General features: G+C 44.7%; 1 protein-coding gene across 4 annotated transcripts in view; it reads left to right on the top strand.

The window, feature by feature from the left end:
• Positions 1–437: 437 nt before the first annotated feature.
• The window catches only part of LOC137627097 (BLOC-2 complex member HPS3), a 104923-nt gene continuing 91829 nt past the window's right edge, over positions 438–13531 (top strand). For 3 of the 4 annotated variants that reach the window (XM_068358111.1, XM_068358113.1, XM_068358110.1), the window contains exon 1: positions 441–558. The gene's annotated coding sequence lies outside the window, so the exon portion shown is untranslated. Of the gene's footprint in view, positions 559–13531 lie in introns of all 4 variants that reach the window. The other variant, XM_068358112.1, reaches the window with a different exon arrangement.

Genomic DNA, 13531 nt, shown 5'->3' with positions numbered 1-13531 from the left:
CCAAACCTAGAAGATAACAATTTAACGCTTTAGTTGCTATATACGTCAATTTCCTGGTCACGTTTATTGCATATAGACATATTTTTTAAGTTTATGTGCATGCTAGCTTCATTATAATCATGAAAAATTGTTAAAAACTTATTATATTCGGTATTTTATAATTTTATATGAATTTAAATACAGAAATTTCATGAATATAACGAAAATAATGTCTCGAAAATCCATTATCGCTGCAAGGAACATCAATTTTCTGGTTACGTTTATTTGCGTATAGACATAATTTTATAAGTTCGTTTGTATGTTAGCTTTATTATAATCATGAAAAAATAATAAAAAAATTATTATATTTTATGTTTTATAATTTTATATGAATTTAAATACAGAACTTTTTCTAAATACAACGAAAATAATATCTCGAAAATCTATTATCGCCGCAGGGAACAACTCCGTCTTCCCAAATGTAAACAAAGATGTCTTGTGACTTAACCGCAACTCCGCCAAAGATGCTGTAGTTTAACCAACTCTACATCGTTCTCCTCATTTAAAATAAGGTCCAACGTAAGTATAAAGCATGTTTAACTAACTGCTCGATCGTTGTAGTAGGTAGTTGATTAAGATGATTTAGATTTCACGTCAAAATAAGATAATTTAGTCACGTAGGTTCCCCCTCATAGAATCGTCTGCTTGATGAGTATAGATTTCGGGACCCTTTTTTTTAATATAGCATTTTATAGTTTATGTTTAGATGTTTAGAACGAATTTATGCACTCTTGTGACCTATATGGAATTTTTGTATGACCTAGCATCAGCTTTTACCTTGGGTTGTGCTGGTCTTGGCTAGCCTAGGGCTACTTTGTATTTTTTTTTCGGTTTACGTATACTTTTAAATTCTTGTCATTGATAAAAACCATAGTTTTTCTGATGTTGTTCCATATTTGAATTTTTTTTTACTTGTTATGCTTCATACAACAAAAATTTACAGTTAGAGACATTTATTAATATATTTTGGTTAAACTTCACCCATGCACCGCTGACCGTTAAGAGATATTTGGGCGTGCTATGAATAGGTACAAGGTATCTTCCGTCTGGGGGTGTATGTATGATAGCGGCCACCTGTATGTATTATTATGGCTAACTTAGAATACGGCAGTGTAAGGGGGTCGCAAGGGGCAGTTAGGCCAATGCCATCTCGAATACAGGCCTGGTCATGGGGGGTAGAATTAGGTCGATTGACATGGAGACGGAAAAGGTAGGAGTTAAGTTGTGACAAGACGGATCAGATTAAGTCCTCAGGCTAACGGGAACACTTGGCAAAGCCATCTGGTCATCCACAACCATTCTTTCTCTCACACAAGCACTGACTTTACATACACACTTTTTATTTTTTTTTTATTTTTTTTTTTTTTTTAATTTATTTATTTATTTTTTTTTTTTCTGTCTACAGATGATAGCCCTCATGGAAAATTAAGAAATCTTACACACCAATGGGAGATGAAAAAAAGTAACAACATTTATCAGCATTTGGAAAGGAAAACACTCTTTTTCGGTCCAGTTCGGTAATTCCCCTTGCAGTTCGGTACACAGCACATAAAAAGCATTAGCCTGGATACCAAAACAGTAATATTTTCTGTAATAACAGCAGGAAATTGCGAAGAAATAGAGCGCGACCCCTTTACTCACAGCCTACAGTAGCAGTGTGATAGCACTACTCCAAACACGTGGGACCTTTTTTAGCCTCCCACTTGACCTGGCCTTCTTTCGAGACGGCCTTGGTTAGGCCCCTTCCCCCGTTAGGTTAGGTTAGGTGGGGAAAGTTTAGGTTAGTCCGTTTTTAATCAATGCATGAGGAACTGGCCGCTGATATACAAAGGCTCCACGGTTTGTTTAGGTTAGTGGGGTGTATTGCAGAAGAGTAAAGTCTTCGTGATGAGTAAGAACATAGCATCATAGGATGGATTAATTATAGAACAGTGCAATATTAATTAGGACATTTAAACTCACTCGATTTGGTAGATAGTTGCAAATACAGTTCACGATTTTGAATCCCATATACTATAGGTGAAAACCTATACAGTATTAACTAAGTTACAGAATTTGATTAAAAAAAAAATCCCATTTTACTCCCATGGTCATGGCACAGGCCACAGAAGCCTCCGAGTCTATCCACACTGGGGTTCAGTAAGAAACTGATAGGTGGTGCTTCTGTCGTAAGATACTTCCAACATAATAAAGGGCTAAACATTTTATATTCTAAATCTCTTGGTTGTTTGTTATCAGTATTGGAATATACAATATAATTATATCTCCTATTTTATGAAAAGCCTTTGTATAATGATGGACTGGTGCTCTCACATGCGTAGAAAAGGAAAATATCCTTCCCATTTTCTAAGCTTTTGTAAACCGTGGCCATCGTTATACAAAACCAGTGTCCGTCGTTCTACAAAACCTCTATACAAGAACGCAACCTAACCTAACATATGAGCCGTGTCCTTACCCACTTATCTAACCCCATAGACTGCCGTATTCTTAGCGGACCCTCTGTTTGTTTCGCAACCCACTTCTATAGCAAGGTAGCGTAATCATATTTCGTAAAGGAAATCTATTTTACAATTAATACGAAAGTTTACACTTGTCCCAACAAACTACAGTACATTCATCCCATAATATATTAACATAAACAAATGTAGCTTTACTTGCATTACTCCAAGTCTGAATCTTTGGGTTGCATCATCATCGTTTGAAGGGAAAACTTTCCTTTTTAAATATAGAACTTACCCGCTGGTTATATAAAAGAGCTGAAGTCCCTGACGCCAGGGCAGAAATTCAAATCTCGCGCTATCGAAGATACGCCAGGTGTACCAACCGCACCCTAGCGGTAGAACAGGTGGAACTACACACCAACTAAAGTTCTTCTCTCTGCCGTCATAGCTGACTGACATATAGAAGTTTGCTCTCGTGTTTTACTCTCTTGGGAAGTTGTTTGGTGATGTACAACGTTCTTTTTTGAGTTTAAGCTATCGTTGATTAATTTCCCTTGGTTCTTATCTTGAAATCTTTTTGTTTGAGATTTTCTTTATTGCTTTTTCCCTTACTTTTTGCTTGTCGGTCTCTCACGTTAGCTTTAAAAATGGCCGACTCCTCCCCTGCTCAGCGTAGGTGTGTTAGTGAGGGTTGTCGTACACGACTTCCTAAAGGATCTATTGATCCTCATTCTATTTGTGTAAAATGTAGGGGTAAATTTTGTTCATTAGATGATAGGTGTAATGAGTGTCTTTCCTTAACTGATGATGATTTTGTTACTTTCGATCGTTATGTTAGGAGACTAGAGAGAGATAGAGTTAGGCGTAGTTCTTCCCGATCTGTGGATAGAGCCCTACCTAATTTACCTGTTCCTAATCCTGTTCCTTCCCCTGTGGTGGTAGATCAGGAACCTACTATGAAGGACATGTTCACTGCTATTTTGTCTCTTGGTGAGAAAGTTGAGTCCTTAGCAGCCGATAGAAATACTATCTTTTCCGAGTTAAAGGTATTGAAAAACCGTGAGCCTATCGGAACTGTGGAAAGTGTTTCAGTGTCTGATGTGGTACCGAAGAATCGTGACTCTCTCGGTGTTGTGACAAGTGTTGATAATGTGTTTAGTGTTGCGGAGGGTGCGTCGGCACGATCTTGTCGTTCACTAAGCCTAAGACCTCTTTCGAGCTCTCGAACCCATGGGAGAAGTAATGTCGAACGGCTTAAGGGAACGAGAAGCGTCATCAATCGTGCAGACGTCCCCTCGAACGTTCCTGTTGCCGTAGCTCAGGTCGTTCACCCTCATCGTAGGAAAGGTGAGGTTCATGCGTTATCCCCGTCTTCCGATGAAGGGTCGGGGAGTGAGATCTGGCGTCGAGCGTCAAGACCGCTTAAACGGACGCATGATGTTTCACAGCGTCGGGAATCGCCTGTGCGTCCAGGATGTAGTTCGTGGGGTTCACCGGAACGTTTCCGTTCTCCCAGCGCTTGCACTCCGGCGCCGTGTTCGTGTGGATATGATTCCTTCCGATTCGGACCTTGTTACTATTCATGCCCCCCCTCTTCCATCGGATTGGCTTTCTTCCCCCGAAATGCGTGGTGACGTTGGTGCGAATCTTCCTTCTAGGAGTTCTGTTGATCCGAAATGGTCTGCGCTTATGTCTATGAAGGAACAACTCTCGTCGTTGATGGATTCTTATCAACCAGGTGTTGGCGTTATGTCTGGGCGTTCGATGTCAGACCAGTTATCGCACAGACGTTCGATGGTATCTGGTCTTGACGAGTTATCACTTAGGCGGTCTCCCAGTCATAGTGTTCAACGCCAGGTTGATTTTGATGAGTCGCGTCAGAGAGTTTTGGTTGACCAGTTTTCGTTTTCTGGTCGCGGGGAAGAACATCGGCGTCGACAAGTGGACGAGACACGTCAACGATTTGAAGTAGTGGATCGTCCGCGTCAACAACTTTTAGACGCTTCGCGTCAAATCATTGATTCGCAGCGTCGACATCCTGACTACTTTGATCGTTCGCGTCAACAGTCCTCGGACTTTACGCGACCTCGCGGCGATCTTCGACAGTTACCTTCTGATTTCAAGCGTTCTTCTGTTCAACAGCAGTCGGATTCTAAGCGGTCTAGGCAGTTGTTGGTTGAGGATGATCGTCTACACGTCCGTGTTTCGCATCAATCTACTTCTACTTCTCCCCATCAGATTGACGCAGATGTTGGCCTTGACAGGCAGTCCCATCCAGACGTTGTTCCTTCGGTTCAGGCTGCGGCTGTTGCTGCACTGCCAGAAGACGAACCAGAGGAAAAGTCGGATGAGGATGATCCTATTGAGAAAGTCTCTGAGAATGAGGAGGAGAAGCATTATCAGCATGCTGTGGACCTTCGCAAGTTTATGCTTATTCTGACTGGAATTTTCCCGGATTCTTTTACCCCTGTGGCCCCTCGTTCTCCGCCTTCTGAATTCATCTTGGGTAAAGCTACCAAGGTCCCAGTTTATACCAAGATGGTTCTTTCTCGATCCTCTAAGCGGGCCTTGAAATTAATGGGTTCTTGGTTGGACTCCAAGAAATCTTTTGGCAAGACGGCCTTTGCCTTTCCTCCCGCTAGGTTAGCCTCTAAATCTAGTGTGTGGTACGAGACTGGTGAAGTGTTGGGCTTGAGTTTTCCTTCGTCTGCCCAAGGGGATTTTTCAAGTTTGGTAGATGCTTCTCGTCGTCTTGCCTTAAGGAAGACGAAGATTTGGTGGTCCATTCCAGAGTTCGACCATTTGCTTAAAGGTCTGTTCAGGGCCTTCGAAGTTTTTAATTTCTTGGACTGGGCTTTGGGGGCTTTGAGTAAGAGGGTCTCTGATATGACGGAAACGGACACTAGTGGTTTGGTTCATTTGATGTCCTGCTTGGACAAAGGTGTGAGGGATGGCTCCAACGAACTTGCTGCCTTGTTTACAGCTGGAATTCTCAAGAAAAGGGCCACGATGTGCTCTTTTCTCTCTGCAGGATTGTCTCCCTACCAGAAAACGGGCCTTCTTTTCGCACCTTTGTCTAATTCCTTATTTCCGCAGGAATTGGTAGGCGAGGTGGCTACTGCTCTCACGCAGAAGGCCACACATGACTTAGTTACTCATTCGACTAGGAAAGTTTTGCCTCCGTCATTCTCCTCTCGTAAACCTAAGGAATCTTCTTCTGGGTTTCGACCTCAGTCCTTTCGTGGGAAGTCCTCTGGTAGAGGCTCTTTTAAACCAGAAGGAAGGAAGCCTAGAGGCAGAGGGGGCAAGTCCAGCCGAGGTAAGGTCTGACTGCCCTCTCCTTCAGACAGCAGTGGGTGCCAGGTTGACTCACTTTTGGGAGGCTTGGGAGAGGAATGGAGCGGACCCCTGGTCCGTCCAGGTGTTAAAGGAAGGCTAGAAGATCCCCTTCCTGACCAATCCTCCTTTAGTCCCAAGAAGCAAGCCATGCTTCTACAGACGTCTCTTTTATTAGAGAAACAAGCAATAGAGGAAGTGCAGGATGTTACGTCTCCGGGGTTTTACAACCGCCTTTTTCTAGTACCCAAGAGTTCCGGGGGGTGGAGACCGGTTCTGGACGTAAGTGTGCTAAATGGTTACGTCCAGAACTCGACGTTCATTATGGAGACTCGGAAAACAGTTCTGGCAGCTGTGAGGAAGGACGATTGGATGGTCTCTTTAGATCTTCAGGATGCCTATTTCCACCTTCCGATTCATCCCAGCTGCAGACGTTATCTGAGGTTCATGGACGGAAACAAGGTCTTCCAGTTCAGGGCTCTTTGTTTCGGACTCTGCACGGCTCCTCTATTGTTCACCAAGATCATGCTGAACGTGGCACGCATGCTGCATTCGAGGGGAATCAGGGCCTCTCTGTATCTGGACGATTGGCTGATAAGAGCCTCCTCAGCCGATTGTTGTTTGAAGGACCTCAAGATGACTTTGGATCTCTCCAGAGAACTAGGTCTCCTGGTGAGCTCGGAAAAATCACAACTGATTCCATTCCAGGAGATTCTTTATTTGGGGATGGAGATTCACAGTCGGAGTTTTCGGGCTTTTCCGTCGTCGGTGAGAATCCAAGCAGCCCTCCTAAAAGTCCAAACGTTCCTGAAGAGAGATCTTTGCTCCGTCAGAGATTGGATGAGTCTTCTGGGGACTCTCTCGTCGTTAGAGAAGTTCGTGACCCTGGGGAGGTTGTACTTGCGTCCTCTTCAGTTTCATCTCAACCGCCATTGGAAGAAAGGGGACAGCCTCGACAGGGATTGCATTCCCATCTCGGCTTCCATCAAGTCTCATCTTCAATGGTGGGACAACGAACCCAGACTGAAAGAAGGCTTGTCTTTACTTCAGAGGAACCCAGACCTCGTGTTGTGTTCCGACGCCTCCAATTCGGGGTGGGGAGCCACTCTAGAGAAGCAGGAGCTTTCGGGGACTTGGACGGTGGAGCAAACCTCTCTCCACATCAATCAAAAGGAGCTTTTAGCTATTCATCTGGCTCTCATCGGCTTCGAAAAGCAGATCAGGGGCAAGGTGGTCCAAGTCAATGCGGACAGCACGAGAGCTCTGGCCTATATTGTGAAACAAGGCGGGACCCACTCTTGGCCTCTGTACGAGATTGCAAGACTGCTCCTCATCTGGGCAGAGGAAAGGAAGGTGACTCTTTTGACGCGGTTCATCCAGGGGGTCAACAATGTGAGCGCAGACAGACTCAGCAGGAAAGGTCAGGTTCTCTCCACAGAATGGATTCTGCACCCGGACATCTGCAAGAGTCGTTGGCGGTTATGGGGTCGACCTCTCGTGGATCTCTTTGCCACCGCGAAGACCAAACGGCTAGAGTGTTACTGCTCTCCGGTTCCAGACCCCGAAGCTTTGCACATAGACGCTTTTCTGATGAACTGGTCACACATGGAGGTTTATGCTTTCCCTCCGTTCAAGATCCTTTACAAAGTGATTCAGAAGTTCATTTCACACGAGGAGACCAGAATGACACTGATAGCTCCGTTCTGGCCGTCAAGGAGCTGGTTTCCAGAGGTATTGGAATGGATGGTGGATGTTCCGAGAAGCCTTCCCATGAGACCCGATCTTCTCAGACAACCTCACTTGGCCCGAAATCATCAAAACCTCCGAGCTCTACGTCTGACTGCCTTCAGACTATCGAAAAACTCGCTAGAGCTAGAGGATTTTCGAAGAAGGCAGCCAAGGCAATTGCAAGGGCAAGAAGGTCTTCAACCATCAAGGTGTATCAGTCCAAGTGGGAGTTGTTCAGGGAATGGTGTAGAACTAACGCGATTTCCTCTTCCAGTACATCGCTTTCCCAAATAGCAGATTTTTTCTTGGACCTTAAAGTTAAGCATAACTTCTCGTCATCGACTATTAAAGGTTACAGGAGTATGTTGGCGACGGTTTTTCGACACAGGAACCTAGACCTTTCTAATAATAAAGATCTACGACCAAGAAGATTCAATCAGCTCCCATCGCCTGGAATTTGGATGTTGTCCTTAAATTTCTCATGAGTGACAGGTTTGAGCCTTTACACTCGGCTTCATTTAAGGACTTAACCTTGAAAACCCTTTTTCTAGTTACCCTCGCCACTGCGAAAAGAGTTAGTGAAGTACACGCTTTAAGCAGGAACATTGGTTTTCGGAATGGGAAAGCCATTTGTTCTTTGCAACTGGGGTTCCTGGCCAAGAACGAAAACCCTTCTCGGCCATGGCCCAAATCCTTCGAGATTTCTAACCTTTCTGATTTGGCTGGCGGTGAATTGGAAAGGGTTCTCTGTCCAGTTAGAGCGCTACGGCTTTATGTGGACAGGACTAAGAATCTGAGAGGTAACTCAGACGCTTTGTGGTGTGCAATCCGGAAACCCTCGATGCCCATGTCTAAGAATGCCTTGTCTTTTTTCGTCAGATTGTTGATTCGAGAAGCTCATGCTCAGTGTGATGAGTCGGATCAGAGGCTCCTCAAAGTCAAGACACATGAAGTCAGAGCGGTAGCGACTTCAGTGGCCTTTAAACAGAACCGTTCTCTGCAAAGTCTGATGGATACAACATTTTGGAGAAGTAAGTCTGTTTTTGCATCCCATTATTTGAAGAATGTTCAGACTCGCTATGAGGACTTTTTTACGTTGGGTCCTTTTATAGCGGCTAATGCGATAGTAGGTGAATGATCTACCACTACGTTCCCATTTTTCCTAATACCCCTTTTCTATCTCTTGGAACTCGTTTGTTATGGTTGTTTGTGGAGATTGGGCGTCAGTCTTCCGCAATCTTTGATTTGGTTAGGTGATCAATTTGTTCCTTGAGTGCACCCGGAACAAGGGTATTGGTTGAGGTTCTGTCATGTTATAGGTGGTTGTACCGTTTGACAGCTCCTAGAGATTTTCAGCCCGAGTGGATTACTGGATCTCTTAAGGATAGCGGACGAAATGAGGCAGAGTATCATTGCTGTCAGCTTCCTTATCAGGTGAGAACTGCTTAAGTTTATTGTATGTAACCCTTAAGTGAATTTTCTATATGTAGCTGTCTCTGACCCGCCACCAAGGGGTGTCAATCAGCTCTTTTATATAACCAGCGGGTAAGTTCTATATTTAAAAATGATATTTTCATAATAAAATAAATTTTTGAATATACTTACCCGCTGGTTATATAAATTTAACACCCACCCTCCTCCCCTCTAGAGACTACCTATGGTATGGCTATGAGGCATGGAAGAACTGGAGTTGGTGTGTAGTTCCACCTGTTCTACCGCTAGGGTGCGGTTGGTACACCTGGCGTATCTTCGATAGCGCGAGATTTGAATTTCTGCCCTGACGTCAGGGACTTCAGCTCTTTTATATAACCAGCGGGTAAGTATATTCAAAAATTTATTTTATAATGAAAATATCATTTTTGTGTTTTTCCTGTGAATGAGAAGGAAGGCCGCACTTTCGGCAGTATGCTTCATGCAAGGAACCTAATGCAGTATAGCAAAAACAACTTCACAAGATAGTTTTGATCTTTCATAAAAGCATCCATGTTCTTTGGCAATCTTTCTTGGGCACGTACTGTTTGAACAGCGCCAAAAACACACGGGCTTGCCATTGTGAGTTAATTTTCTATCATAAACAGAACGCATTTCACCAACACTACTACTTATTTAAATAAAAAGTAAACTCTTTGGTTTGTCGGGTGAAGTTCATAACCCACGCCAGTTTTGGATTGTTTAAACTAAAAAAAAGATAACATCAGGTTGAACTTTGTCGCTCTTGGAGTTTAACGTTGTCATTGTCACGTCAAGGCAGCAAAGAATTTGCATCTCTGAACCATGCTTGATACTCCCATTACCCTCTTTAAATTTTGGAGATATTGAATTTTAGTTGGATAGGAAAAGTCCACCTTCAATTTCCCGGGTCAAACGGGGTTCGATTGGTTCGTTTCAAATTACCGCATCTGTTGATTACTTTAGTGTTTTGCCTCTAAAGTTGTGCTGAATTGATCAAAACATCATCTACAGGGAATTCTAGGAACCACAGGAGTGAGAAAGTGTATATCAGGGTACAGAGCTCGTTTGACTTATAAATTCAACGGTAATTTTGATGATTTTCAAAATAATTCTACAGTATATCTATCTGGTACCATAAGTACTTACCCCGGTTATTTAGATATTCTGAACCGCTTTTATTCTGTACTAGTTTGTGATATGGTTGAAAATAAGGGAGTTCCGTCGTTATACAAACACCCCTGTTTATCATGTTGATGATGAAAGGTTAGGGTAGACACGTGAGTTTGATATATTTAGTTTGATCATTAAAAATGTAAGCAAAGTCCATGTTCGAACAGAAGCTGGAGTGCGAAGCTACAACTCGCCCCTATGATAAGTTGTTATAATTGATGATTAACTCTGAAATACTAGCGATGATGCTAATGCATGTACCGAAACATGTTCCACTTGCCAGAGTGTAGAAGCAATGCGATAATGTTTAATCGCGAGCTACGGCAGAGCAAAAACAAATAAATCATTAGTTCAATTGATAAAGGAAGTATTTGGAATACGAACGACTCCATATAGAATGGGATGGGATGTGACGTTTTCTATGCATCTCGAAGTCCTGGTAAACAAAAGCTCCAGTGTTTTGACCGTTTCATTACTATTACAAGGTTTTGATTAAGGTAACTTTTTTATTATGATGACTGGTTTTTTTTTATGATAGTGAATGGTGGAAACAACAAACTATAAAAAAGTTTATTTAAATATCGTACAGTTAGAATAGTGTACGGTATAATTTTCAATATTAAACTTACCCGATAATCATGTAGCTGTCAACTCCGTTGCCCGACAGAATTCTATGGAGGGATACGCCAGCTATCACAATACTAGAAGGGGGTGTACTTACCAGCGCCACCTGTGGCCAGGTACTATAGTACTTCTTGTTGACACCTCCTCAATTTTTCCTCTGTCGTGCTTCCGGCAAGACGTTCTGGGATACGCTTATGATCTTCGAGTATTTTCACGGCTTTTGGTGAAGTATTCTCTCAGATTTCGGCTGTCGCTTTACTGGAAACCTTCTTATATTAGCTTAGATAGCTTTTATATAGTCCTGATTAACGGTTAACGATCTTTTGCTTGATTTTGGAACCCCACTTGGCTAACTCTTTGGATTCAAGATGTCTGACATTTCGCAAGCCCCCACCCATAGGCGATGTAGGTCTTGTAATAGGCGTATTCCGAAGGCCTCGGTAGATCCTCACACCGCTTGTTCTGACTGTAGGGATAGGCCCTGTCAGTTAGAAAATCGATGTGAGGAATGCGCCGGACTTTCGGAACTTGATTTTGTCCGTCTTTTGAAATATTCAACTAAGTTAGAGAAAGGTAGAGTTAGGAGGAGTTCTTCTCACTCTTCACTTTTTTCCTCACCTCATGATCCCCTACCTTTTCCTACCCCTGTAGTGGCTACCCCCGAACCTACTGTTTGCCCTCAGCCTGATATGTCTGTTGTGTTGCGTGCTATTCAGGCCTTAGGCGATAAAGTAGAGTCAGTGGTAAGTGATCATAAGTCTCTTATGGCCGAAGTCAAGGAACTTAAGGTCAAGAGTGCAGTGGGTGGAATTAGTGCCAGTGCTGTGACGAGTGCTAGTGTCAGTGCAGTGCCAAGTGCTAGTGTCAGTGTCAGTGTGGTGCGTGAGGATACTTCTGTGCGTGTCAGTCGTTCTCCCAGTCCGGGACCTCTTGCAAGCTCCCAAGCCCAGGGGAGAAGCAATGTCGAAGGGCAAAAGGGTTCGGCAGGCCTTGATCGGCGCACAGAAGTATCCTCGGTGGTTGCGGGCGTGTCTTCCAGAGACCGTCACTCCCACCTGCAGACGATTGAGCCCGTCTTTTACTCGTCCGCTGATCTATTGTCAGGGAAGAAACGCTGGACTCAGGTCTCTAGACCACTCAAACGCAGAGTCCAGTCCGCGAGTGCTCAACCGGGCTGCAGTCATTGGCTCAGCTCTGACTCGCCGCAGTCATCAGTCGACTGTACTCCGCCCAAGAGGAGTAAGGTTCTGCCGCAACAGATCTCGGCTGTTCAGGCTTTGCCTCAGCAGACCGTAGTGTCTGCCGACCCCAAGTTGTCTCTACTGCAGTCCATGCAAGCACAGCTTTCGGTCTTGATGAGTGAGTGTCGGGCTGAGAAGGTTGCGCCTCCGCCTCCGCCTGCACTCGCTCCGCCTGCGCTCGCTCCGCCTGACCGCAGTACCGCCTGCCAGGCGTACGATGTTGAGCCACGTTCTGAGTTTACTGTTCCCAGTGGTGTACAGCCTCCGCCTTCCTTAAGGCAACCTCAGCAATGGGATCAGGAGGCTTATACCTCTCTTCCTCCGCTTCCACTTGCTGCTCCACCAGTGATGCAACACTCGGTTGAGGTACAACAACCTCTCCCGTCCATGAGTCAGTCTCCTCAGCTCTCGCTGCAGCGAGCTCAACCCTCCACAAGGCAAGCACCACAACACCTTAGCCTTGCGCCTCAGGAGCCTCAGCTTGCGAGACATTTACTACGTTCTGCGCAGCCTCTACCTCATCGCGCTCCGCTCACACCGCAGGAACAGGAACTTGCTACTCCGCTTCCGCCAACCACTCAGCAAGCGCAACCCTTGAGTTCAGCCACTCATGCCAGGAGTCAGCCTCCTCCAGCCATGCGCCTACCTTCTGCTTCTTCTTTTGTTCAGCCTTTGCAGTCTGAGCCTCAGGTTTTCCCTCAACAGATTCTTGAAGAGGAAACCACTAATATTGTTGTTCCTGCTCGTTCTGACTCTGCTGTTCAGCATACCTGTCCGATCTCTTCGCTACACTCTGGTGATGAGGCGTCTGATGATGAGGCGGCACACCTGGATCCCTCATCAGACGTGGATGAATCCAAGCCTTCTCCACAGTCTATTGACTTTCGTAAGGTCTTGGCTCTGCTTAGGGAGGTATACCCAGACCACTTTGTCTCTGCTATTCCCCGCTCTCCACCATCTGAGTTTTCGCTGGGCATGCAGCCAGCTAAGTCTACCTATACTAAGCTAGTCCTAGCAAGGTCCTCTAAGAGAGCGTTAAGGATCTTAGGGGAGTGGCTGCAGACTAAGCAACACCTTGGCAAGACTTCTTTCATGTTTCCTCCGACTAAGCTCACTTCTAAAGCGAGCGTTTGGTATGCCACAGGAGAGGAACCAGGCTTGGGAGTACCTGCCTCTGCCCAGGCTGACTTCTCAAGTCTGGTAGACTCGCCTCGTAGAACTGCAATGAGGCGCTCTAAGGTTTGCTGGACCTTCTCAGACCTTGATCACTTCCTGAAGGGTGTTTTTAGAGCATTTGAGATGTTCAACTTTCTAGACTGGTGCCTGGGGGCCCTCAGCAAGAAGACCTCCCCTGCGGACAAGGATTCTGCCATGCTATTAATGTCCTGCATGGATAAGGCCATTAGAGATGGATCTGGCGAGCTTGCGTCGATGTTTGTATCAGGGGTTCTTAAGAAAAGGGAACAGCTTTGTACCTTCCTTTCCTCCAGCATTACACCT

This window comes from Palaemon carinicauda, chromosome 34, assembly GCF_036898095.1.
Source record: "Palaemon carinicauda isolate YSFRI2023 chromosome 34, ASM3689809v2, whole genome shotgun sequence".
Taxonomy (NCBI): Eukaryota; Metazoa; Arthropoda; class Malacostraca; order Decapoda; family Palaemonidae; genus Palaemon; species Palaemon carinicauda.
The sequence above is the reverse complement of the archived record's forward strand: the minus strand, read 5'-3'. Positions and strand labels throughout refer to the sequence as shown.